The sequence below is a fragment of the Ascidiella aspersa genome, chromosome 3 (assembly GCF_963924565.1).
Source record: "Ascidiella aspersa chromosome 3, kaAscAspe10.2, whole genome shotgun sequence".
Taxonomy (NCBI): Eukaryota; Metazoa; Chordata; class Ascidiacea; order Phlebobranchia; family Ascidiidae; genus Ascidiella; species Ascidiella aspersa.
This window is the reverse complement of record NC_139449.1, coordinates 31456086-31472702: the sequence shown is the minus strand read 5'-3', so window position 1 is coordinate 31472702 and position 16617 is coordinate 31456086. Positions and strand designations below refer to the sequence as shown.

The 16617-nt window shown below is 39.1% G+C and overlaps 65 non-coding genes across 65 annotated transcripts; all 65 read right to left on the bottom strand.

Annotated features, from left to right (window-relative positions):
• Window positions 1–18: 18 nt before the first annotated feature.
• Trnak-uuu (transfer RNA lysine (anticodon UUU)) lies at window positions 19–91 on the bottom strand. Its single transcript has one exon. It is a non-coding gene; the product is annotated as a tRNA-Lys (tRNA).
• A 175-nt stretch (window positions 92–266) lies between these two features.
• Trnae-uuc (transfer RNA glutamic acid (anticodon UUC)) lies at window positions 267–338 on the bottom strand. Its single transcript has one exon. It is a non-coding gene; the product is annotated as a tRNA-Glu (tRNA).
• Window positions 339–425: 87 nt separating this feature from the next.
• On the bottom strand, window positions 426–497 carry Trnae-uuc (transfer RNA glutamic acid (anticodon UUC)). Its single transcript has one exon. It is a non-coding gene; the product is annotated as a tRNA-Glu (tRNA).
• Window positions 498–677: 180 nt separating this feature from the next.
• On the bottom strand, window positions 678–750 carry Trnak-uuu (transfer RNA lysine (anticodon UUU)). Its single transcript has one exon. It is a non-coding gene; the product is annotated as a tRNA-Lys (tRNA).
• A 177-nt stretch (window positions 751–927) lies between these two features.
• Trnae-cuc (transfer RNA glutamic acid (anticodon CUC)) lies at window positions 928–999 on the bottom strand. Its single transcript has one exon. It is a non-coding gene; the product is annotated as a tRNA-Glu (tRNA).
• Window positions 1000–1086: 87 nt separating this feature from the next.
• Window positions 1087–1158, bottom strand: Trnae-uuc (transfer RNA glutamic acid (anticodon UUC)). Its single transcript has one exon. It is a non-coding gene; the product is annotated as a tRNA-Glu (tRNA).
• A 179-nt stretch (window positions 1159–1337) lies between these two features.
• Window positions 1338–1410, bottom strand: Trnak-uuu (transfer RNA lysine (anticodon UUU)). Its single transcript has one exon. It is a non-coding gene; the product is annotated as a tRNA-Lys (tRNA).
• A 175-nt stretch (window positions 1411–1585) lies between these two features.
• On the bottom strand, window positions 1586–1657 carry Trnae-uuc (transfer RNA glutamic acid (anticodon UUC)). The gene has a single exon. It is a non-coding gene; the product is annotated as a tRNA-Glu (tRNA).
• Window positions 1658–1745: 88 nt separating this feature from the next.
• Trnae-uuc (transfer RNA glutamic acid (anticodon UUC)) lies at window positions 1746–1817 on the bottom strand. The gene has a single exon. It is a non-coding gene; the product is annotated as a tRNA-Glu (tRNA).
• Window positions 1818–1996: 179 nt separating this feature from the next.
• Window positions 1997–2069, bottom strand: Trnak-uuu (transfer RNA lysine (anticodon UUU)). Its single transcript has one exon. It is a non-coding gene; the product is annotated as a tRNA-Lys (tRNA).
• Window positions 2070–2246: 177 nt separating this feature from the next.
• Window positions 2247–2318, bottom strand: Trnae-cuc (transfer RNA glutamic acid (anticodon CUC)). Its single transcript has one exon. It is a non-coding gene; the product is annotated as a tRNA-Glu (tRNA).
• Window positions 2319–2405: 87 nt separating this feature from the next.
• On the bottom strand, window positions 2406–2477 carry Trnae-uuc (transfer RNA glutamic acid (anticodon UUC)). Its single transcript has one exon. It is a non-coding gene; the product is annotated as a tRNA-Glu (tRNA).
• Window positions 2478–2656: 179 nt separating this feature from the next.
• Trnak-uuu (transfer RNA lysine (anticodon UUU)) lies at window positions 2657–2729 on the bottom strand. Its single transcript has one exon. It is a non-coding gene; the product is annotated as a tRNA-Lys (tRNA).
• Window positions 2730–2906: 177 nt separating this feature from the next.
• Window positions 2907–2978, bottom strand: Trnae-cuc (transfer RNA glutamic acid (anticodon CUC)). Its single transcript has one exon. It is a non-coding gene; the product is annotated as a tRNA-Glu (tRNA).
• An 87-nt stretch (window positions 2979–3065) lies between these two features.
• Trnae-uuc (transfer RNA glutamic acid (anticodon UUC)) lies at window positions 3066–3137 on the bottom strand. Its single transcript has one exon. It is a non-coding gene; the product is annotated as a tRNA-Glu (tRNA).
• A 429-nt stretch (window positions 3138–3566) lies between these two features.
• Trnae-cuc (transfer RNA glutamic acid (anticodon CUC)) lies at window positions 3567–3638 on the bottom strand. Its single transcript has one exon. It is a non-coding gene; the product is annotated as a tRNA-Glu (tRNA).
• An 87-nt stretch (window positions 3639–3725) lies between these two features.
• On the bottom strand, window positions 3726–3797 carry Trnae-uuc (transfer RNA glutamic acid (anticodon UUC)). Its single transcript has one exon. It is a non-coding gene; the product is annotated as a tRNA-Glu (tRNA).
• Window positions 3798–3977: 180 nt separating this feature from the next.
• On the bottom strand, window positions 3978–4050 carry Trnak-uuu (transfer RNA lysine (anticodon UUU)). The gene has a single exon. It is a non-coding gene; the product is annotated as a tRNA-Lys (tRNA).
• Window positions 4051–4227: 177 nt separating this feature from the next.
• Window positions 4228–4299, bottom strand: Trnae-cuc (transfer RNA glutamic acid (anticodon CUC)). Its single transcript has one exon. It is a non-coding gene; the product is annotated as a tRNA-Glu (tRNA).
• Window positions 4300–4637: 338 nt separating this feature from the next.
• Trnak-uuu (transfer RNA lysine (anticodon UUU)) lies at window positions 4638–4710 on the bottom strand. The gene has a single exon. It is a non-coding gene; the product is annotated as a tRNA-Lys (tRNA).
• Window positions 4711–4887: 177 nt separating this feature from the next.
• On the bottom strand, window positions 4888–4959 carry Trnae-cuc (transfer RNA glutamic acid (anticodon CUC)). Its single transcript has one exon. It is a non-coding gene; the product is annotated as a tRNA-Glu (tRNA).
• Window positions 4960–5046: 87 nt separating this feature from the next.
• Window positions 5047–5118, bottom strand: Trnae-uuc (transfer RNA glutamic acid (anticodon UUC)). The gene has a single exon. It is a non-coding gene; the product is annotated as a tRNA-Glu (tRNA).
• A 179-nt stretch (window positions 5119–5297) lies between these two features.
• Trnak-uuu (transfer RNA lysine (anticodon UUU)) lies at window positions 5298–5370 on the bottom strand. The gene has a single exon. It is a non-coding gene; the product is annotated as a tRNA-Lys (tRNA).
• Window positions 5371–5547: 177 nt separating this feature from the next.
• Trnae-cuc (transfer RNA glutamic acid (anticodon CUC)) lies at window positions 5548–5619 on the bottom strand. The gene has a single exon. It is a non-coding gene; the product is annotated as a tRNA-Glu (tRNA).
• An 87-nt stretch (window positions 5620–5706) lies between these two features.
• Window positions 5707–5778, bottom strand: Trnae-uuc (transfer RNA glutamic acid (anticodon UUC)). Its single transcript has one exon. It is a non-coding gene; the product is annotated as a tRNA-Glu (tRNA).
• A 180-nt stretch (window positions 5779–5958) lies between these two features.
• Window positions 5959–6031, bottom strand: Trnak-uuu (transfer RNA lysine (anticodon UUU)). Its single transcript has one exon. It is a non-coding gene; the product is annotated as a tRNA-Lys (tRNA).
• Window positions 6032–6208: 177 nt separating this feature from the next.
• Window positions 6209–6280, bottom strand: Trnae-cuc (transfer RNA glutamic acid (anticodon CUC)). The gene has a single exon. It is a non-coding gene; the product is annotated as a tRNA-Glu (tRNA).
• Window positions 6281–6367: 87 nt separating this feature from the next.
• On the bottom strand, window positions 6368–6439 carry Trnae-uuc (transfer RNA glutamic acid (anticodon UUC)). The gene has a single exon. It is a non-coding gene; the product is annotated as a tRNA-Glu (tRNA).
• A 180-nt stretch (window positions 6440–6619) lies between these two features.
• Window positions 6620–6692, bottom strand: Trnak-uuu (transfer RNA lysine (anticodon UUU)). Its single transcript has one exon. It is a non-coding gene; the product is annotated as a tRNA-Lys (tRNA).
• A 177-nt stretch (window positions 6693–6869) lies between these two features.
• Trnae-cuc (transfer RNA glutamic acid (anticodon CUC)) lies at window positions 6870–6941 on the bottom strand. Its single transcript has one exon. It is a non-coding gene; the product is annotated as a tRNA-Glu (tRNA).
• A 338-nt stretch (window positions 6942–7279) lies between these two features.
• Window positions 7280–7352, bottom strand: Trnak-uuu (transfer RNA lysine (anticodon UUU)). The gene has a single exon. It is a non-coding gene; the product is annotated as a tRNA-Lys (tRNA).
• A 174-nt stretch (window positions 7353–7526) lies between these two features.
• Window positions 7527–7598, bottom strand: Trnae-uuc (transfer RNA glutamic acid (anticodon UUC)). Its single transcript has one exon. It is a non-coding gene; the product is annotated as a tRNA-Glu (tRNA).
• An 87-nt stretch (window positions 7599–7685) lies between these two features.
• On the bottom strand, window positions 7686–7757 carry Trnae-uuc (transfer RNA glutamic acid (anticodon UUC)). The gene has a single exon. It is a non-coding gene; the product is annotated as a tRNA-Glu (tRNA).
• Window positions 7758–7844: 87 nt separating this feature from the next.
• On the bottom strand, window positions 7845–7916 carry Trnae-uuc (transfer RNA glutamic acid (anticodon UUC)). The gene has a single exon. It is a non-coding gene; the product is annotated as a tRNA-Glu (tRNA).
• A 180-nt stretch (window positions 7917–8096) lies between these two features.
• On the bottom strand, window positions 8097–8169 carry Trnak-uuu (transfer RNA lysine (anticodon UUU)). The gene has a single exon. It is a non-coding gene; the product is annotated as a tRNA-Lys (tRNA).
• A 175-nt stretch (window positions 8170–8344) lies between these two features.
• On the bottom strand, window positions 8345–8416 carry Trnae-cuc (transfer RNA glutamic acid (anticodon CUC)). Its single transcript has one exon. It is a non-coding gene; the product is annotated as a tRNA-Glu (tRNA).
• Window positions 8417–8755: 339 nt separating this feature from the next.
• Window positions 8756–8828, bottom strand: Trnak-uuu (transfer RNA lysine (anticodon UUU)). The gene has a single exon. It is a non-coding gene; the product is annotated as a tRNA-Lys (tRNA).
• Window positions 8829–9005: 177 nt separating this feature from the next.
• On the bottom strand, window positions 9006–9077 carry Trnae-cuc (transfer RNA glutamic acid (anticodon CUC)). Its single transcript has one exon. It is a non-coding gene; the product is annotated as a tRNA-Glu (tRNA).
• An 86-nt stretch (window positions 9078–9163) lies between these two features.
• Window positions 9164–9235, bottom strand: Trnae-uuc (transfer RNA glutamic acid (anticodon UUC)). The gene has a single exon. It is a non-coding gene; the product is annotated as a tRNA-Glu (tRNA).
• A 178-nt stretch (window positions 9236–9413) lies between these two features.
• On the bottom strand, window positions 9414–9488 carry Trnak-uuu (transfer RNA lysine (anticodon UUU)). Its single transcript has one exon. It is a non-coding gene; the product is annotated as a tRNA-Lys (tRNA).
• Window positions 9489–9663: 175 nt separating this feature from the next.
• On the bottom strand, window positions 9664–9735 carry Trnae-cuc (transfer RNA glutamic acid (anticodon CUC)). The gene has a single exon. It is a non-coding gene; the product is annotated as a tRNA-Glu (tRNA).
• Window positions 9736–9822: 87 nt separating this feature from the next.
• On the bottom strand, window positions 9823–9894 carry Trnae-uuc (transfer RNA glutamic acid (anticodon UUC)). Its single transcript has one exon. It is a non-coding gene; the product is annotated as a tRNA-Glu (tRNA).
• Window positions 9895–10321: 427 nt separating this feature from the next.
• Trnae-cuc (transfer RNA glutamic acid (anticodon CUC)) lies at window positions 10322–10393 on the bottom strand. The gene has a single exon. It is a non-coding gene; the product is annotated as a tRNA-Glu (tRNA).
• Window positions 10394–10480: 87 nt separating this feature from the next.
• Window positions 10481–10552, bottom strand: Trnae-uuc (transfer RNA glutamic acid (anticodon UUC)). Its single transcript has one exon. It is a non-coding gene; the product is annotated as a tRNA-Glu (tRNA).
• Window positions 10553–10732: 180 nt separating this feature from the next.
• Window positions 10733–10805, bottom strand: Trnak-uuu (transfer RNA lysine (anticodon UUU)). The gene has a single exon. It is a non-coding gene; the product is annotated as a tRNA-Lys (tRNA).
• Window positions 10806–11139: 334 nt separating this feature from the next.
• Trnae-uuc (transfer RNA glutamic acid (anticodon UUC)) lies at window positions 11140–11211 on the bottom strand. Its single transcript has one exon. It is a non-coding gene; the product is annotated as a tRNA-Glu (tRNA).
• A 178-nt stretch (window positions 11212–11389) lies between these two features.
• Window positions 11390–11462, bottom strand: Trnak-uuu (transfer RNA lysine (anticodon UUU)). Its single transcript has one exon. It is a non-coding gene; the product is annotated as a tRNA-Lys (tRNA).
• A 177-nt stretch (window positions 11463–11639) lies between these two features.
• Trnae-cuc (transfer RNA glutamic acid (anticodon CUC)) lies at window positions 11640–11711 on the bottom strand. Its single transcript has one exon. It is a non-coding gene; the product is annotated as a tRNA-Glu (tRNA).
• A 339-nt stretch (window positions 11712–12050) lies between these two features.
• On the bottom strand, window positions 12051–12123 carry Trnak-uuu (transfer RNA lysine (anticodon UUU)). The gene has a single exon. It is a non-coding gene; the product is annotated as a tRNA-Lys (tRNA).
• A 177-nt stretch (window positions 12124–12300) lies between these two features.
• On the bottom strand, window positions 12301–12372 carry Trnae-cuc (transfer RNA glutamic acid (anticodon CUC)). The gene has a single exon. It is a non-coding gene; the product is annotated as a tRNA-Glu (tRNA).
• An 87-nt stretch (window positions 12373–12459) lies between these two features.
• Trnae-uuc (transfer RNA glutamic acid (anticodon UUC)) lies at window positions 12460–12531 on the bottom strand. Its single transcript has one exon. It is a non-coding gene; the product is annotated as a tRNA-Glu (tRNA).
• A 180-nt stretch (window positions 12532–12711) lies between these two features.
• Window positions 12712–12784, bottom strand: Trnak-uuu (transfer RNA lysine (anticodon UUU)). Its single transcript has one exon. It is a non-coding gene; the product is annotated as a tRNA-Lys (tRNA).
• Window positions 12785–12959: 175 nt separating this feature from the next.
• Trnae-cuc (transfer RNA glutamic acid (anticodon CUC)) lies at window positions 12960–13031 on the bottom strand. The gene has a single exon. It is a non-coding gene; the product is annotated as a tRNA-Glu (tRNA).
• A 179-nt stretch (window positions 13032–13210) lies between these two features.
• On the bottom strand, window positions 13211–13283 carry Trnak-uuu (transfer RNA lysine (anticodon UUU)). The gene has a single exon. It is a non-coding gene; the product is annotated as a tRNA-Lys (tRNA).
• A 177-nt stretch (window positions 13284–13460) lies between these two features.
• On the bottom strand, window positions 13461–13532 carry Trnae-cuc (transfer RNA glutamic acid (anticodon CUC)). Its single transcript has one exon. It is a non-coding gene; the product is annotated as a tRNA-Glu (tRNA).
• A 336-nt stretch (window positions 13533–13868) lies between these two features.
• Window positions 13869–13941, bottom strand: Trnak-uuu (transfer RNA lysine (anticodon UUU)). The gene has a single exon. It is a non-coding gene; the product is annotated as a tRNA-Lys (tRNA).
• A 178-nt stretch (window positions 13942–14119) lies between these two features.
• Window positions 14120–14191, bottom strand: Trnae-cuc (transfer RNA glutamic acid (anticodon CUC)). The gene has a single exon. It is a non-coding gene; the product is annotated as a tRNA-Glu (tRNA).
• An 87-nt stretch (window positions 14192–14278) lies between these two features.
• Window positions 14279–14350, bottom strand: Trnae-uuc (transfer RNA glutamic acid (anticodon UUC)). The gene has a single exon. It is a non-coding gene; the product is annotated as a tRNA-Glu (tRNA).
• Window positions 14351–14528: 178 nt separating this feature from the next.
• Window positions 14529–14603, bottom strand: Trnak-uuu (transfer RNA lysine (anticodon UUU)). The gene has a single exon. It is a non-coding gene; the product is annotated as a tRNA-Lys (tRNA).
• Window positions 14604–15177: 574 nt separating this feature from the next.
• Window positions 15178–15250, bottom strand: Trnak-uuu (transfer RNA lysine (anticodon UUU)). Its single transcript has one exon. It is a non-coding gene; the product is annotated as a tRNA-Lys (tRNA).
• Window positions 15251–15425: 175 nt separating this feature from the next.
• On the bottom strand, window positions 15426–15497 carry Trnae-cuc (transfer RNA glutamic acid (anticodon CUC)). Its single transcript has one exon. It is a non-coding gene; the product is annotated as a tRNA-Glu (tRNA).
• An 87-nt stretch (window positions 15498–15584) lies between these two features.
• Window positions 15585–15656, bottom strand: Trnae-uuc (transfer RNA glutamic acid (anticodon UUC)). The gene has a single exon. It is a non-coding gene; the product is annotated as a tRNA-Glu (tRNA).
• A 178-nt stretch (window positions 15657–15834) lies between these two features.
• Window positions 15835–15909, bottom strand: Trnak-uuu (transfer RNA lysine (anticodon UUU)). The gene has a single exon. It is a non-coding gene; the product is annotated as a tRNA-Lys (tRNA).
• A 175-nt stretch (window positions 15910–16084) lies between these two features.
• Trnae-cuc (transfer RNA glutamic acid (anticodon CUC)) lies at window positions 16085–16156 on the bottom strand. The gene has a single exon. It is a non-coding gene; the product is annotated as a tRNA-Glu (tRNA).
• Window positions 16157–16493: 337 nt separating this feature from the next.
• On the bottom strand, window positions 16494–16566 carry Trnak-uuu (transfer RNA lysine (anticodon UUU)). Its single transcript has one exon. It is a non-coding gene; the product is annotated as a tRNA-Lys (tRNA).
• Window positions 16567–16617: the final 51 nt, after the last annotated feature.

The following is a 16617-nucleotide window of genomic DNA, read 5'->3' as shown; positions in this document are numbered from 1 at the left end:
AACTTGTAATAAAATTTGCGCCCGATAAGGGACTTGAACCCTTGACCGTTGGATTAAAAGTCCAACGCTCTACCGACTGAGCTAACCGGGCGTTGAGAAATGTTTATTTATCTCAAGATAAGTGTATTGCCGACAAGAACCGGTCACATAATGAGCTATAAAAGAGGGTAAACCATCGATGCATCAACAGTAAGAATCTTAGTTTATATTTGCATAGAGGCACAATTTGGTAGTAGGGATACTAGTTCAGTTTAAAAGAAAAAAGTTTCCCAGACCGGGAATTGAACCCGGGCCGCCTGGGTGAAAGCCAGGAATCCTAACCACTAGACCATCTGGGAGATGTCTTTGCTCAGTACAGGGATATTTGAAACCAATACAAAATAATTTTCTCGGCAGTTAAAGGTTTTTTAGTAACAATGAAATAATTCCCAGACCGGGAATTGAACCCGGGCCGCCTGGGTGAAAGCCAGGAATCCTAACCACTAGACCATCTGGGAGACGTTGACTAATTACAACGAGAGGTATGAAGCAAATACCATACTTAAAAAATCAATTTCAACAGTTTCGTTTTTAAATCGTAAAGGAATTAATACAGATGATCCTAAAAAAGATCTGCTCATATACGAACAAAAATTCTCAAAATTCAAATTTTATTTAGAAACTTGTAATAAAATTTGCGCCCGATAAGGGACTTGAACCCTTGACCGTTGGATTAAAAGTACAACGCTCTACCGACTGAGCTAACCGGGCGTTGAGAAATGTTTATTTATCTCAAGATAAGTGTATTGCCGACAAAAACCGGTCACATAATGAGCTATAAAAGAGGGTAAACCATCGTTGCATCAACAGTAAGAATCTTAGTTTATATTTGCATAGAGGTAAATTGTGGTAATAGGGGGATACTAGTTCAATTCAAAAGGAAAAAGTTTCCCAGGCCGGGAATTGAACCCGGGACGCCTGGGTGAGAGCCAGGAATCCTAACCACTAGACCATCTGGGAGATGTCTTTGCTCAGTACAGGGATATTTGAAACCAATAAACAATATTTATCTCGGCAGTTAAAGGTTTTTTAGTAACAATGAAATAATTCCCAGACCGGGAATTGAACCCGGGCCGCCTGGGTGAAAGCCAGGAATCCTAACCACTAGACCATCTGGGAGACGTTGTCTAATTACAACGAGAGGTATGAAGCAAATACCATACTTAAAAAATATATTTCAATAGTTTCGTTTTTAAATCGTTAAGGAATTAATACAGATGATCCTAAACAAGATCTGCTCATATACGAACAAAAATTCTCAAAATTCAAATTTTATTTAGAACTTGTAATAAAATTTTCGCCCGATAAGGGACTTGAACCCTTGACCGTTGGATTAAAAGTCCAACGCTCTACCGACTGAGCTAACCGGGCGTTGAGAAATGTTTATTTATCTCAAGATAAGTGTATTGCCGACAAGAACCGGTCACATAATGAGCTATAAAAGAGGGTAAACCATCGATGCATCAACAGTAAGAATCTTAGTTTATATTTGCATAGAGGCACAATGTGGTAGTAGGGATACTAGTTCAGTTTGAAAGAAAAAAGTTTCCCAGACCGGGAATTGAACCCGGGCCGCCTGGGTGAAAGCCAGGAATCCTAACCACTAGACTATCTGGGAGATGTCTTTGCTCAGTACAGGGATATTTGAAACCAATACAAAATAATTTTCTCGGCAGTTAAAGGTTTTTTTAGTAACAATGAAATAATTTCCAGACCGGGAATTGAACCCGGGCCGCCTGGGTGAAAGCCAGGAATCCTAACCACTAGACCATCTGGGAGACCTTGACTAATTACAACGAGAGGTATGAAGCAAATACCATACTTAAAAAATCAATTTCAATAGTTTCGTTTTTAAATCGTAAAGGAATTAATACAGATGGTCCTAAACAAGATCTGCTCATAAACAAACAAAAATTCTCAAAATTCAAATTTTATTTAGAACTTGTAATAAAATTTGCGCCCGATAAGGGACTTGAACCCTTGATCGTTGGATTAAAAGTCCAACGCTCTACCGACTGAGCTAACCGGGCGTTGAAATATGTTTATTTATCTCAAAATAAGTGTATTGCCGACAAGAACCGGTCACATAATGAGCTATAAAAGAGGGTAAACCATCGTTGCATCAACAGTAAGAATCTTAGTTTATATTTGCATAGAGGCAAATTGTGGTAGTAGGGGGATACTAGTTCAGTTTAAAAGAAAAAAGTTTCCCAGACCGGGAATTGAACCCGGGCCGCCTGGGTGAGAGCCAGGAATCCTAACCACTAGACCATCTGGGAGATGTCTTTGCTCAGTACAGGGATGTTTGAAACCAATACACAATATTTATCTCGGCAGTTAAAGGTTTTTTAGTAACAAAGAATAAATTCCCAGACCGGGAATTGAATCCGGGCCGCCTGGGTGAAAGCCAGGAATCCTAACCACTAGACCATCTGGGAGACGTTGACTAATTACAACGAGAGGTATGAAGCCAATACCATACTTAAAAAATCAATTTCAATAGTTTCGTTTTGAATTGTAAAGGAATTGAGACAGATTATCCTACACAAAATCTGCTCATATACGAACAAAAATTCTCAAAATACAAATTTTATTTAGAAATTTGCAATAAAATTTGCGCCCGATAAGGGACTTGAACCCTTGACCGTTGGATTAAAAGTCCAACGCTCTACCGACTGAGCTAACCGGGCGTTAAGAAATTTTTATTTTTCTCAAAATAAGTGTATTGCCGACAAAATACGGTCACATAATGAGTTATAAAAGAGGGTAAACCATCGTTGTGTCAACACTAAGAATCTTAGTTTATATTTGCATAGAGGCACACTGTGGTAGTAGGGGGATACTAGTTCAGTTTAAAAGAAAAAAATTTCCCAGACCGGGAATTGAACCCGGGCCGCCTGGGTGAGAGCCAGGAATCCTAACCACTGGACCATCTGGGAGATGTCTTTGCTCAGTACAGGGATATTTGAAACAAATACACAATATTTATCTCGGCAGTTAAAGGTTTTTTAGTAACAAAGAAATAATTCCCAGACCGGGAATTGAACCCGGGCAGCCTGGGTGAAAGCCAGGAATCTTAACCACTAGACCATCTGGGAGACGTTGACTAATTACAACGAGAGGTATGAAGCAAATACCATACGTAAAAAATCTATTTCAACAGTTTCGTTTTTAAATCGTAAAGGAATTAATACAGATGATCCTAAACAAGATCTGCTCATATACGAACAAAAATTCTCAAAATTCAAATTTTATTTAGAACTTGTAATAAAATTTGCGCCCGATAAGGGACTTGAACCCTTGACCGTTGGATTAAAAGTACAACGGTCTACCGACTGAGCTAACCGGGCGTTGAGAAATGTTTATTTCTCTCAAGATAAGTGTATTGCCGACAAAAACCGGTCACATAATGAGCTATAAAAGAGGGTAAACCATCGTTGCATCAACAGTAAGAATCTTAGTTTATATTTGCATAGAGGTAAATTGTGATAGTAGGGGGATACTAGTTCAATTCAAAAGGAAAAAGTTTCCCAGACCGGGAATTGAACCCGGGACGCCTGGGTGAGAGCCAGGAATCCTAACCACTAGACCACCTGGGAGATGTCTTTGCTCAGTACAGGGATATTTCAAACCAATTCACAATATTTATCTCGGCAGTTGAAGGTCTTTTAGTAACAAAGAATTAATTCCCAGACCGGGAATTGAACCCGGGCCGCCTGGGTGAAAGCCAGGAATCCTAACTACTAGACCATCTGGGAGACGGTGACTACTTACAACGAGAGGTATGAAGCAAATACCATACTTAAAAAATCAATTTCTGTAGTTTCCTTTTTAAATCGTAAATGAATTAAGACAGATCAACCTAAACAAAATCTGCTCATATACGAACAAAAATTCTCAAAATACAAATTTTGTTTAGAAATTTGTAATAAAATTTGTGCCCGATAAGGGACTTGAACCCTTGACCGTTGGATTAAAAATCCAACGCTCTACCGACTGAGCTAACCGGGCGTTAAGATATGTTTATTTCTCTCAAAATAAGTGTATTGCCGACAAAAAACGGTCAAGCAATGAGCTATAAAAGAGGTTAAACCATCGTTGCATCAACAGTAAGAATCTTAGTTTATATTTGCATAGAGGTACATTGTGGTAGTAGGGGGATACTAGTTCAGTTCAAAAGAAAAAAATTTCCCAGACCGGGAATTGAACCCGGCCCGCCTGGGTGAGAGCCAGGAATCCTAACCACTAGACCATCTGGGAGATGTCTTTGCTCAGGACAGGGATATTTGAAACCAATACACAATATTTATCTCGGCAGTTAAAGTTTTTCAGTAACAAAGAATAAATTCCCAGACCGGGAATTGAACCCGGGACGCCTGGGTGAAAGCCAGGAATCCTAACCACTACACCATCTGGGAGACGTTGACTAATTACAACGAGAGGTATGAAGCAAATACCATACTTAAAAAATCAATTTCAATAGTTTTTGTTTTGAATTGTGAAGGAATTGAGACAGATTATCCTACACAAAATCTGCTCATATACGAACAAAAATTCTCAAAATACAAATTTTATTTAGAAATTTGTAATAAAATTTGCGCCCGATAAGGGACTTGAACCCTTGACCGTTGGATTAAAAGTCCAACGCTCTACCGACTGAGCTAACCGGGCGTTAAGAAATGTTTATTTCTCTCAAAACAAGTATATTGACGACAAAAAACGGTCACGCAATGAGCTATAAAAGAGGGTAAACCATCGTTGCGTCAACAGTAAGAATCTTAGTTTATATTTGCATAGAGGCACACTGTGGTAGTAGGGGGATACTAGTTCAGTACAAAAGAAAAAAATTTCCCAGACCGGGAATTGAACCCGGGCCGCCTGGGTGAGAGCCAGGAATCCTAACCACTAGACCATCTGGGAGATGTCTTTGCTCAGTACAGGGATATTTGAAACCAATACACAACATTTATCTCGGCAGTTAAAGGTTTTTTAGTAACAAAGAAATAATTCCCAGACCGGGAATTGAACCCGGGCCGCCTGGGTGAAAGCCAGGAATCCTAACCACTAGACCATCTGGGAGACGTTGACTAATTACAACGAGGGGTATGAAGCAAATACCATACTTAAAAAATCTATTTCAATAGTTTCGTTTTTAAATCGTAAAGGAATTAATACAGATGATCCTAAACAAGATCTGCTCACATACGAACAAAAATTCTCAAAATTCAAATTTTATTTAGAACTTGTAATAAAATTTGCGCCCGATAAGGGACTTGAACCCTTGACCGTTGGATTAAAAGTCCAACGCTCTACCGACTGAGCTAACCGGGCGTTGAGAAATGTTTATTTATCTCAAAATAAGTGTATTGCCGACAAGAACCGGTCACATAATGAGCTATAAAAGAGGGTAAACCATCGTTGCATCAACAGTAAGAATCTTAGTTTATATTTGCATAGAGGCAAATTGTGGTAGTAGGGGGATACTAGTTCAGTTTAAAAGAAAAAAGTTTCCCAGACCGGGAATTGAACCCGGCCCGCCTGGGTGAGAGCCAGGAATCCTAACCACTAGACCATCTGGGAGATGTCTTTGCTCAGTACAGGGATGTTTGAAACCAATACACAATATTTATCTCGGCAGTTAAAGGTTTTTTAGTAACAAAGAATTAATTCCCAGACCGGGAATTGAACCCGGGCCGCCTGGGTGAAAGCCAGGAATCCTAACCACTAGACCATCTGGGAGACGTTGACTAATTACAACGAGAGTTATAAAGCAAATACCATACTTAAAAAATCAATTTCAATAGTTTTCGTTTTGAATTGTAAAGGAATTGAGACAGATTATCCTACACAAAATCTGCTCATATACGAACAAAAATTCTCAAAATACAAATTTTATTTAGAAATTTGTAATAAAATTTGCGCCCGATAAGGGACTTGAACCCTTGACCGTTGGATTAAAAGTCCAACGCTCTACCGACTGAGCTAACCGGGCGTCAAGAAATTTTTATTTTTCTCAAAATAAGTGTATTGCCGACAAAATACGGTCACATAATGAGTTATAAAAGAGGGTAAACCATCGTTGTGTCAACACTAAGAATCTTAGTTTATATTTGCATAGAGGCACACTGTGGTAGTAGGGGGATACTAGTTCAGTTTAAAAGAAAAAAATTTCCCAGACCGGGAATTGAACCCGGGCCGCCTGGGTGAGAGCAAGGAATCCTAACCACTAGACCATCTGGGAGATGTCTTTGCTCAGTACAGGGATATTTGAAACCAATACACAATATTTATCACGGCAGTTAAAGGTTTTTTAGTAACAAAGAAATAATTCCCAGACCGGGAATTGAACCCGGGCCGCCTGGGTGAAAGCCAGGAATCCTAACTACTAGACCATCTGGGAGACGGTGACTACTTACAACGAGAGGTATGAAGCAAATACCATACTTAAAAAATCAATTTCTGTAGTTTCCTTTTTAAATCGTAAATGAATTAAGACAGATCAACCTAAACAAAATCTGCTCATATACGAACAAAAATTCTCAAAATACAAATTTTGTTTAGAAATTTCTAATAAAATTTGTGCCCGATAAGGGACTTGAACCCTTGACCGTTGGATTAAAAATCCAACGCTCTACCGACTGAGCTAACCGGGCGTTAAGATATGTTTATTTCTCTCAAAATAAGTGTATTGCCGACAAAAAACGGTCACGCAATGAGCTATAAAAGAGGTTAAACCATCGTTGCATCAACAGTAAGAATCTTAGTTTATATTTGCATAGAGGTACATTGTGGTAGTAGGGGGATACTAGTTCAGTTCAAAAGAAAAAAATTTCCCAGACCGGGAATTGAACCCGGCCCGCCTGGGTGAGAGCCAGGAATCCTAACCACTAGACCATCTGGGAGATGTCTTTGCTCAGGACAGGGATATTTGAAACCAATACACAATATTTATCTCGGCAGTTAAAGTTTTTTAGTAACAAAGAATAAATTCCCAGACCGGGAATTGAACCCGGGACGCCTGGGTGAAAGCCAGGAATCCTAACCACTACACCATCTGGGAGACGTTGACTAATTACAACGAGAGGTATGAAGCAAATACCATACTTAAAAAATCAATTTCAATAGTTTTTGTTTTGAATTGTAAAGGAATTGAGACAGATTATCCTACACAAAATCTGCTCATATACGAACAAAAATTCTCAAAATACAAATTTTATTTAGAAATTTGTAATAAAATTTGCGCCCGATAAGGGACTTGAACCCTTGACCGTTGGATTAAAAGTCCAACGCTCTACCGACTGAGCTAACCGGGCGTTGAGAAATGTTTATTTATCTCAAGATAAGTGTATTGCCGACAAGAGCCGGTCACATAATGAGCTATAAAAGAGGGTAAACCATCGATGCATCAACAGTAAGAATCTTAGTTTATATTTGCATAGAGGCACAATGTGGTAGTAGGGATACTAGTTCAGTTTAAAAGAAAAAGTTTCCCAGACCGGGAATTGAACCCGGGCCGCCTGGGTGAAAGCCAGGAATCCTAACCACTAGACCATCTGGGAGATGTCTTTGCTCAGTACAGGGATATTTGAAACCAATACAAAATAATTTTCTCGGCAGTTAAAGGTTTTTTAGTAACAATGAAATAATTCCCAGACCGGGAATTGAACCCGGGCCGCCTGGGTGAAAGCCAGGAATCCTAACCACTAGACCATCTGGGAGATGTCTTTGCTCAGGACAGGGATATTTGAAACCAATACAAAATAATTTTCTCGGCAGTTAAAGGTTTTTTAGTAACAATGAAATAATTCCCAGAGCGGGAATTGAACCCGGGCCGCCTGGGTGAAAGCCAGGAATCCTAACCACTAAACCATCTGGGAGATGTTGACTAATTACAACGAGAGGTATGAAGCAAATACCATACTTAAAAAATCTATTTCAATGGTTTCGTTTTTAAATCGTAAAGGAATTAATACAGATGATCCTAAACAAGATCTGCTCATATACGAACAAAAATTCTCAAAATTCAAATTTTATTGAGAAACTTGTAATAAAATTTGCGCCCGATAAGGGACTTGAACCCTTGACCGTTGGATTAAAAGTCCAACGCTCTACCGACTGAGCTAACCGGGCGTTGAGAAATGTTTATTTCTCTCAAGATAAGTGTATTGCCGACAAGAACCGGTCACATAATGAGCTATAAAAGAGGGTAAACCATCGATGCATCAACAGTAAGAATCTTAGTTTATATTTGCATAGAGGCACAATGTGGTAGTAGGGATACTAGTTCAGTTTAAAAGAAAAAAGTTTCCCAGACCGGGAATTGAACCCGGGCCGCCTGGGTGAGAGCCAGGAATCCTAACCACTAGAACATCTGGGAGATGTTTTTGCTCAGTACAGGGATATTTGAAACCAATACACAATAATTTTCTCGGCAGTTAAAGATTTTTTAGTAACAAAGAATAAAATCCCAGAACGGGAATTGAACCCGGGACGCTTGGGTGAAAGCCAGGAATCCTAACCACTAGACCATCTGGGAGACGGTGACTACTTACAACGAGAGGTGTGAAGCAAATACCATACTTAAAAAATCTATTTCAATAGTTTCCTTTTTAAATCGTAAAGGAATTAAGACAGATCATCCTAAATAAAATCTGCTCATCTACGAACAAAAATTCTCAAAATACAAATTTTATTTAGAAATTTGTTATAAAATTTGCGCCCGATAAGGGACTTGAACCCTTGACCGTTGGATTAAAAGTCCAACGCTCTACCGACTGAGCTAACCGGGCGTTGAGAAATGTTTATTTCTCTCAAAATAAGTTAATTGCCGACAAACAACGGTCACATAATGAGCTATAAAAGAGGGTAAACCATCGTTGCATCAACAGTAAGAATCTTAGTTTATATTTGCATAGAGGCAAATTGTGGTAGTAGGGGGATACTAGTTCAGTTTAAAAGAAAAAAGTTTCCCAGACCGGGAATTCAACCCGGGCCGCCTGGGTGAGAGCCAGGAGTCCTAACCACTAGACCATCTGGGAGATGTCTTTGGTCAGTACAGGGATGTTTGAATCCAATACACAATATTATCTCGGCAGTTAAAGGTTTTTTAGTAACAAAGAATTAATTCCCAGACCGGGAATTGAACCCGGGCCGCGTGGGTGAAAGCCAGGAATCCTAACCACTAGACCATCTGGGAGACGTTGACTAATTACAACGAGAGGTATGAAGCAAATACCATACTTAAAAAATCAATTTCAATAGTTTCGTTTTTAAATCGTAAAGGAATTAATACAGATGATCCTAAACAAGATCTGCTCATATACGAACAAAAATTCTCAAAATTCAAATTTTATTTAGAAACTTGTAATAAAATTTGCGGCCGATAAGGGACTTGAACCCTTGACCGTTGGATTAAAAGTCCAACGCTCTACCGACTAAGCTAACCGGGCGTTGAGAAATGTTTATTTCTCTCAAGATAAGTGTATTGCCGACAAAAACCGGTCAGATAATGAGCTATAAGAGAGGGTAAACCATCGTTGCATCAACAGTAAGAATCTTAGTTTATATTTGCATAGAGGCACAATGTGGTAGTAGGGATACTAGTTCAGTTTAAAAGAAAAAAGTTTCCCAGACCGGGAATTGAACCCGGGCCGCCTGGGTGAGAGCCAGGAATCCTAACCACTAGACCATCTGGGAGATGTCTTTGCTCAGTACAGCGATATTTGAAACCAATACACAATATTTATCTTGGCAGTTAAAGGTTTTTTAGTAACAAAGAAATAATTCCCAGACCGGGAATTGAACCCGGGCCGCCTGGGTGAAAGCCAGGAATCCTAACCACTAGACCATCTGGGAGACGTTGACTAATTACAACGAGAGGTATGAAGCAGATACCATATTTAAAAAATCTATTTCAATAGTTTCGTTTTTAAATCGTAAAGGAATTAATACAGATGATCCTAAACAAGATCTGCTCATATACGAACAAAAATTCTCAAAATTCAAATTTTATTTAGAACTTGTAACAAAATTTGCGCACGATAAGGGACTTGAACCCTTGACCGTTGGATTAAAAGCCAACGCTCTACCGACTGAGCTAACCGGGCGTTGAGAAATGTTTATTTATCTCAAGATAAGTGTATTGCCGACAAGAACCGGTCACATAATGAGCTATAAAAGATGGTAAACGATCGATGCATCAACAGTAAGAATCTTAGTTTATATTTGCATAGAGGTAAATTGTGGTAGTAGGGGGATACTAGTTCAATTCAAAAGAAAAAGTTTCCCAGACGGGGAATTGAACCCGGGCCGCCTGGGTGAGAGCCAGGAATCCTAACCACTAGACCATCTGGGAGATGTCTTTGTTCAGTACAGGAATATTTGAAACCAATGCACAATATTTATTATGGCAGTTGAAGGTCTTTTAGTAACAAAGAATTAATTCCCAGACCGGGAATTGAACCCGGGCCGCCTGGGTGAAAGCCAGGAATCCTAACCACTAGACCATCTGGGAGAAGGTGACTAATTACAACGAGAGGTATGAAGCAAATACCATACTTAAAAAATCAATTTCTAGAGTTTCCTTTTTAAATCGTAAATGAATTAAGACAGATCATCCTAAACAAAATCTGCTCATATACGAACAAAAATTCTCAAAATACAAATTTTGTTTAGAAATTTGTAATAAAATTTGTGCCCGATATGGGACTTGAACCCTTGACCGTTGGATTAAAAGTCCAACGCTCTACCGACTGAGCTAACCGGGCGTTAAGAAATGTTTATTTCTCTCAAGATAAGTGTATTGCCGACAAAAACCGGTCAGATAATGAGCTATAAAAGAGGGTAAACCATCGTTGCATCAACAGTAAGAATCTTAGTTTATATTTGCATAGAGGCACAATGTGGTAGTAGGGATACTAGTTCAGTTTAAAAGAAAAAAGTTTCCCAGACCGGGAATTGAACTCGGGCCGCCTGGGTGAGAGCGACGAATCCTAACCACTAGACCATCTGGGAGATGTCTTTGCTCAGTACAGGGATATTTGAAACCAATACACAATAATTTTCTCGGCATTTAAAGTTTTTTTAGTAACAATGAAATAATTCCCAGACCGGGAATTGAACCCGGGCCGCCTGGCTGAAAGCCAGAAATCCTAACCACTAGACCATCTGGGAGACGTTGACTAATTACAACGAGAGGTATGAAACAAATACCATACTTAAAAAATCAATTTCAATAGTTTCGTTTTTAAATCGTAAAGGAATTAATAGAGATGATCCTAAAAAAATCTGCTCATATAGGAACAAAAATTCCCAAATTCAAAATTTATTTAGAAACTTGTAATAAAATTTGCGCCCGATGAGGGACTTGAATCCTTGACCGTTGGATTAAAAGTCCAACGCTCTACCGACTGAGCTAACCGGGCGTTAAGAAATGTTTATTTCTCTCAAGATAAGTGTATTGCCGACAAGAACCGGTCACAAAATGAGCTATAAAAGAGGGTAAACCATCGATGCATCAACAGTAAGAATCTTAGTTTATATTTGCATAGAGGTAAATTGTGGTAGTAGGGGGATACTAGTTCAATTCAAAAGAAAAAAGTTTCCCAGAACGGGAATTGAACCCGGGCCGCCTGGGTGAGAGCCAGGAATCCTAACCACTAGACCATCTGGGAGATGTCTTTGCTCAGTACAGGGATATTTGAAACCAATGCACAATATTTATCTCGGCAGTTGAAGGTCTTTTAGTAACAATGAATTAATTCCCAGACCGGGAATTGAACCCGGGCCGCATGGGTGAAAGCCAGCAATCCTAACCACTAGACCATCTGGGAGACGGTGACTACTTACAACGAGAGGTTTGAAGCAAATACCATACTTAAAAAATCAATTTCTATAGTTTCCTTTTTAAATCGTAAATGAATTAAGACAGATCATCCTAAACAAAATCTGCTCATATACGAACAAAAATTCTCAAAATACAAGTTTTGTTTAGAAATTTGTAATAAAATTTGCGCCCGATAAGGGACTTGAACCCTTGACCGTTGGATTAAAAGTCCAACGCTCTACCGACTGAGCTAACCGGGCGTTGAAAAATGTTCATTTCTCTCAAAATAAGTGTATTGCCGACGAAAAACGGTCACAAAATGAGCTATAAAAGAGGCTAAACCATAGTTGAATCAACAGTAAGAAACTTAGTTTATATTTGCATAGAGGCAAATTGTGGTAGTAGGGGGATACTAGTTCAGTTTTAAAGAAAAAAGTTTCCCAGACCGGGAATTGAACCCGGGCCGCCTGGGTGAGAGCCAGGAATCCTAACCACTAGACCATCTGGGAGATGTCTTTGCTCAGTATAGGGATATTTGAAACCAATACACAATATTTATCTCGGCAGTTAAAGGTTTTTTAGTAACAAAGAAATAATTCCCAGACCGGGAATTGAACCCGGGCCGCCTGGGTGAAAGCCAGGAATCCTAACCACTAGACCATCTGGGAGACGTTGACTAATTACAACGAGAGGTATGAAGCAAATACCATACTTAAAAAATCAATTTCAATAGTTTCGTTTTTAAATCGTAAAGGAATTAATACAGATGATCCTAAACAAGATCTGCTCATATACGAACAAAAATTCTCAAAATTTAAATTTTATTTAGAAACTTGTAATAAAATTTGCGCCCGATAAGGGACTTGAACCCTTGACCGTTGGATTAAAAGTCCAACGCTCTACCGACTGAGCTAACCGGGCGTTGAGAAATGTTTATTTCTCTCAAGATAAGTGTTTTGCCGACAAAAACCGGTCAGATAATGAGCTATAAAAGAGTGTAAACCATGGTTGCATCAACAGTAAGAATCTTAGTTTATATTTGCATAGAGGCAAAATGTGGTAGTAGGGATACTAGTTCAGTTTAAAAGAAAAAAGTTTCCCAGACCGGGAATTGAACCCGGGCCGCCTGGGTGAGAGCCAGGAATCCTAATCACTAGACCATCTGGGAGACGGTGACTACTTACAACGAGAGGTGTGAAGCAAATACCATACTTGAAAAATCTATTTCAATAGTTTCCTTTTTAAATCGTAAAGGAATTAAGACAGATCATCCTAAACAAAATCTGCTCATATACGAACAAAAATTCTCAAAATTCAAATTTATTTAGAAACTTGTTATAAAATTTGAGCCCGATAAGGGACTTGAACCCTTGACCGTTGGATTAAAAGTTTAACGCTCTACCGACTGAGCTAACCGGGCGTTGAAAAATGTTCATTTCTCTCAAAATAAGTGTATTGCCGACGAAAAACGGTCACAAAATGTGCTATAAAAGAGGGTAAACCATAGTTGAATCAACAGTAAGAATCTTAGTTTATATTTGCAAAGAGGCAAATTGTGGTAGTAGGGGGATACTAGTTCAGTTCAAAAGAAAAAAGTTTCCCAGACCGGGAATTGAACCCGGGCTGCCTGGGTGAGAGCCAGGAATCCTAACCACTAGACCATCTGGGAGATGTCTTTGCTCAGTACAGGGATATTTGAAACCAATACACAAGATTTATCTCGGCAGTTGAAGGTCTTTTAATAACAAAGAAATAATTCCCAGACCGGGAATTGAACCCGGGCCGCCTGGGTGAAAGCCAGGAATCCTAACACTAGACCATCTTGGAGACGGTGACTACTTACAACGAGGTGTGAAGCAAATACCATACTTAAAAAATCTATTTCAATAGTTTCCTTTTTAAATCGTAAAGGAATTAAGACAGATCATCCTAAACAAAATCTGCTCATCTACGAACAAAAATTCTCAAAATACAAATTTTATTTAGAAATTTGTAATGAAATTTGCGCCCGATAAGGGACTTGAACCCTTGACCGTTGGATTAAAATTCCAACGCTCTACCGACTGAGCTAACCGGGCGTTGAGAAATGTTTTATTTCTCTCAAAATAAGTGTATTGCCGACAAACAACGGTCACATAATGAGCTATAAAAGAGGGTAAACCATCGTTGCATCAACAGTAAGAATCTTAGTTTATATTTGCATAGAGGCAAATTGTGGTAGTAGGGGGATACTAGTTCAGTTTAAAAGATTAAAGTTTCCCAGACCGGGAATTGAACCCGGGCCGCCTGGGTGAGAGCCAGGAATCCTAACCACTAGACCATCTGGGAGATGTCTTTGCTCAGTACAGGGATGTTTGAAACCAATACACAATATTTATCTCGGCAGTTAAAGGTTTTTTAGTAACAAAGAATTAATTCCCAGACCGGGAATTGAACCCGGGCCGCCTGGGTGAAAGCCAGGAATCCTAACCACTAGACCATCTGGGAGACGTTGACTAATTACAACGAGAGGTATGAAGCAAATACCATACTTAAAAAATCAATTTCAATAGTTTCGTTTTTAAATCGTAAAGGAATTAAGACAGATCATCCTAAACAAAATCTGCTCATCTACGAACAAAAATTCTCAAAATTCAAATTTTATTTAGAAATTTGTAATAAAATGTGCGGCCGATAAGGGACTTGAACCCTTGACCGTTGGATTAAAAGTCCAACGCTCTACCGACTGAGCTAACCGGGCGTTGAGAAATGTTTATTTCTCTCAAGATAAGCGTATTGCCGACAAAAACCGGTCAGATAATGAGCTATAAAAGAGGGCAAACCATCGTTGCATCAACAGTAAGAATCTTAGTTTATATTTGCATAGAGGCACAATGTGGTAGTAGGGATACTAGTTCAGTTTAAAAGAAAAAAGTTTCCCAGACCGGGAATTGAACCCTGAGAGCCAGTAATCCTAACCACTAGACCATCTGGGAGATGTCTTTGCTCAGTACAGGGATATTTGAAACCCATACACAATATTTATCTCGGCAGTTAAAGGTTTTTTAGTAACAAAGAAATAATTCCCAGACCGGGAATTGAACCCGGGCCGCCTGGGAGAAAGCCAGGAATCCTAATCACTAGACCATCTGGGAGACGTTGACTAATTACAACGAGAGGTATGAAGCAAATACCATACTTAAAAAATCTATTTCAATAGTTTCGTTTTTAAATCGAAAAGGAATTAATACAGATGATCCTAAACAAGATCTGCTCATATACGAACAAAAATTCTCAAAATGTAAATTTTATTTAGAAACTTGTAATAAAATTTGCGCCCGATAAGGGACTTGAACCCTTGACCGTTGGATTAAAAGTCCAACGCTCTACCGACTGAGCTAACCGGGCGTTGAGAAATGTTTATTTCTCTCAAGATAAGTGTATTGCCGACAAAAACCGGTCAGATAATGAGCTATAAAAGAGTTTAAACCATCTTTGCATCAACAGTAAGAATCTTAGTTTATATTTGCATAGGGACAAAATGTGGTAGTAGGGATACTAGTTCAGTTTAAAAGAAAAAAGTTTCCCAGACCGGGAATTGAACCCGGGCCGCCTGGGTGAGAGCCAGGAATCCTAACCACTAGACCATCTGGGAGATGTCTTTGCTCAGTACAGGGATGTTTGAAACCAATACACAATATGTATCTCGGCAGTTAAAGGTTGTTTAGTAACAAAGAATTAATTCCCAGACCGGGAATTGAACCCGGGCCGCCTGGGTGAAAGCCAGGAATCCTAACCACTAGACCATCTGGGAGACGTTGACTAATTACAACGAGAGGTATGAAGCAAAAACCATACTTAAAAAATCAATTTCAATAGTTTCGTTTTTAAATCGTAAAGGAATTAATACAGATGATCCTAAACAAGATCTGCCTATATACGAACAAAAATTCTCAAAATTCAAATTTTATTTAGAAATTTGAAATAAAATGTGCGGCCGATAAGGGACTTGAACCCTTGACCGTTGGATTAAAAGTCCAACGCTCTACCGACTGAGCTAACCGGGCGTTGAGAAATGTTTATTTCTCTCAAGATAAGCGTATTGCCGACAAAAACCGGTCAGATAATGAGCTATAAAACAGGGCAAACCTTCGTTGCATCAACAGTAAGAATCTTAGTTTATATTTGCATAGAGGCACAATGTGGTAGTAGGGATACTAGTTCAGTTCAAAAGAAAAAAGTTTCCCAGACCGGGAATTGAACCCGGGCTGCCTGGGTGAGAGCCAGGAATCCTAACCACTAGACCATCTGGGAGATGTCTTTGCTCAGTACAGGGATATTTGAAACCAATACACAATATCTATCTCGGCAGTTCAAGGTCTTTTAGTAACAAAGAAACAATTCCTAGACCGGGAATTGAACCCGGGCCACCTGGGTGAAAGCCGGAATCCTAACCACTAGACCATCTGGGAGACGTTGACTAATTACAACGAGAGGTATGAAGCAAATACCATACTTAAAAAATCAATTTCAATAGTTTCGTTTTTAAATCGTAAAGGAATTAATACAGATGATCCTAAACAAGATCTGCTCATATACGAACAAAAATTCTCAAAATTCAAATTTATTTAGAAATTTGTTATAAAATTTGCGCCCGATAAGGGACTTGAACCCTTGACCGTTGGATTAAAAGTTTAACGCTCTACCGACTGAGCTAACCGGGCGTTGAAAAATGTTCATTTCTCTCAAATAAGTGTATTGCCGACGAAAAACGG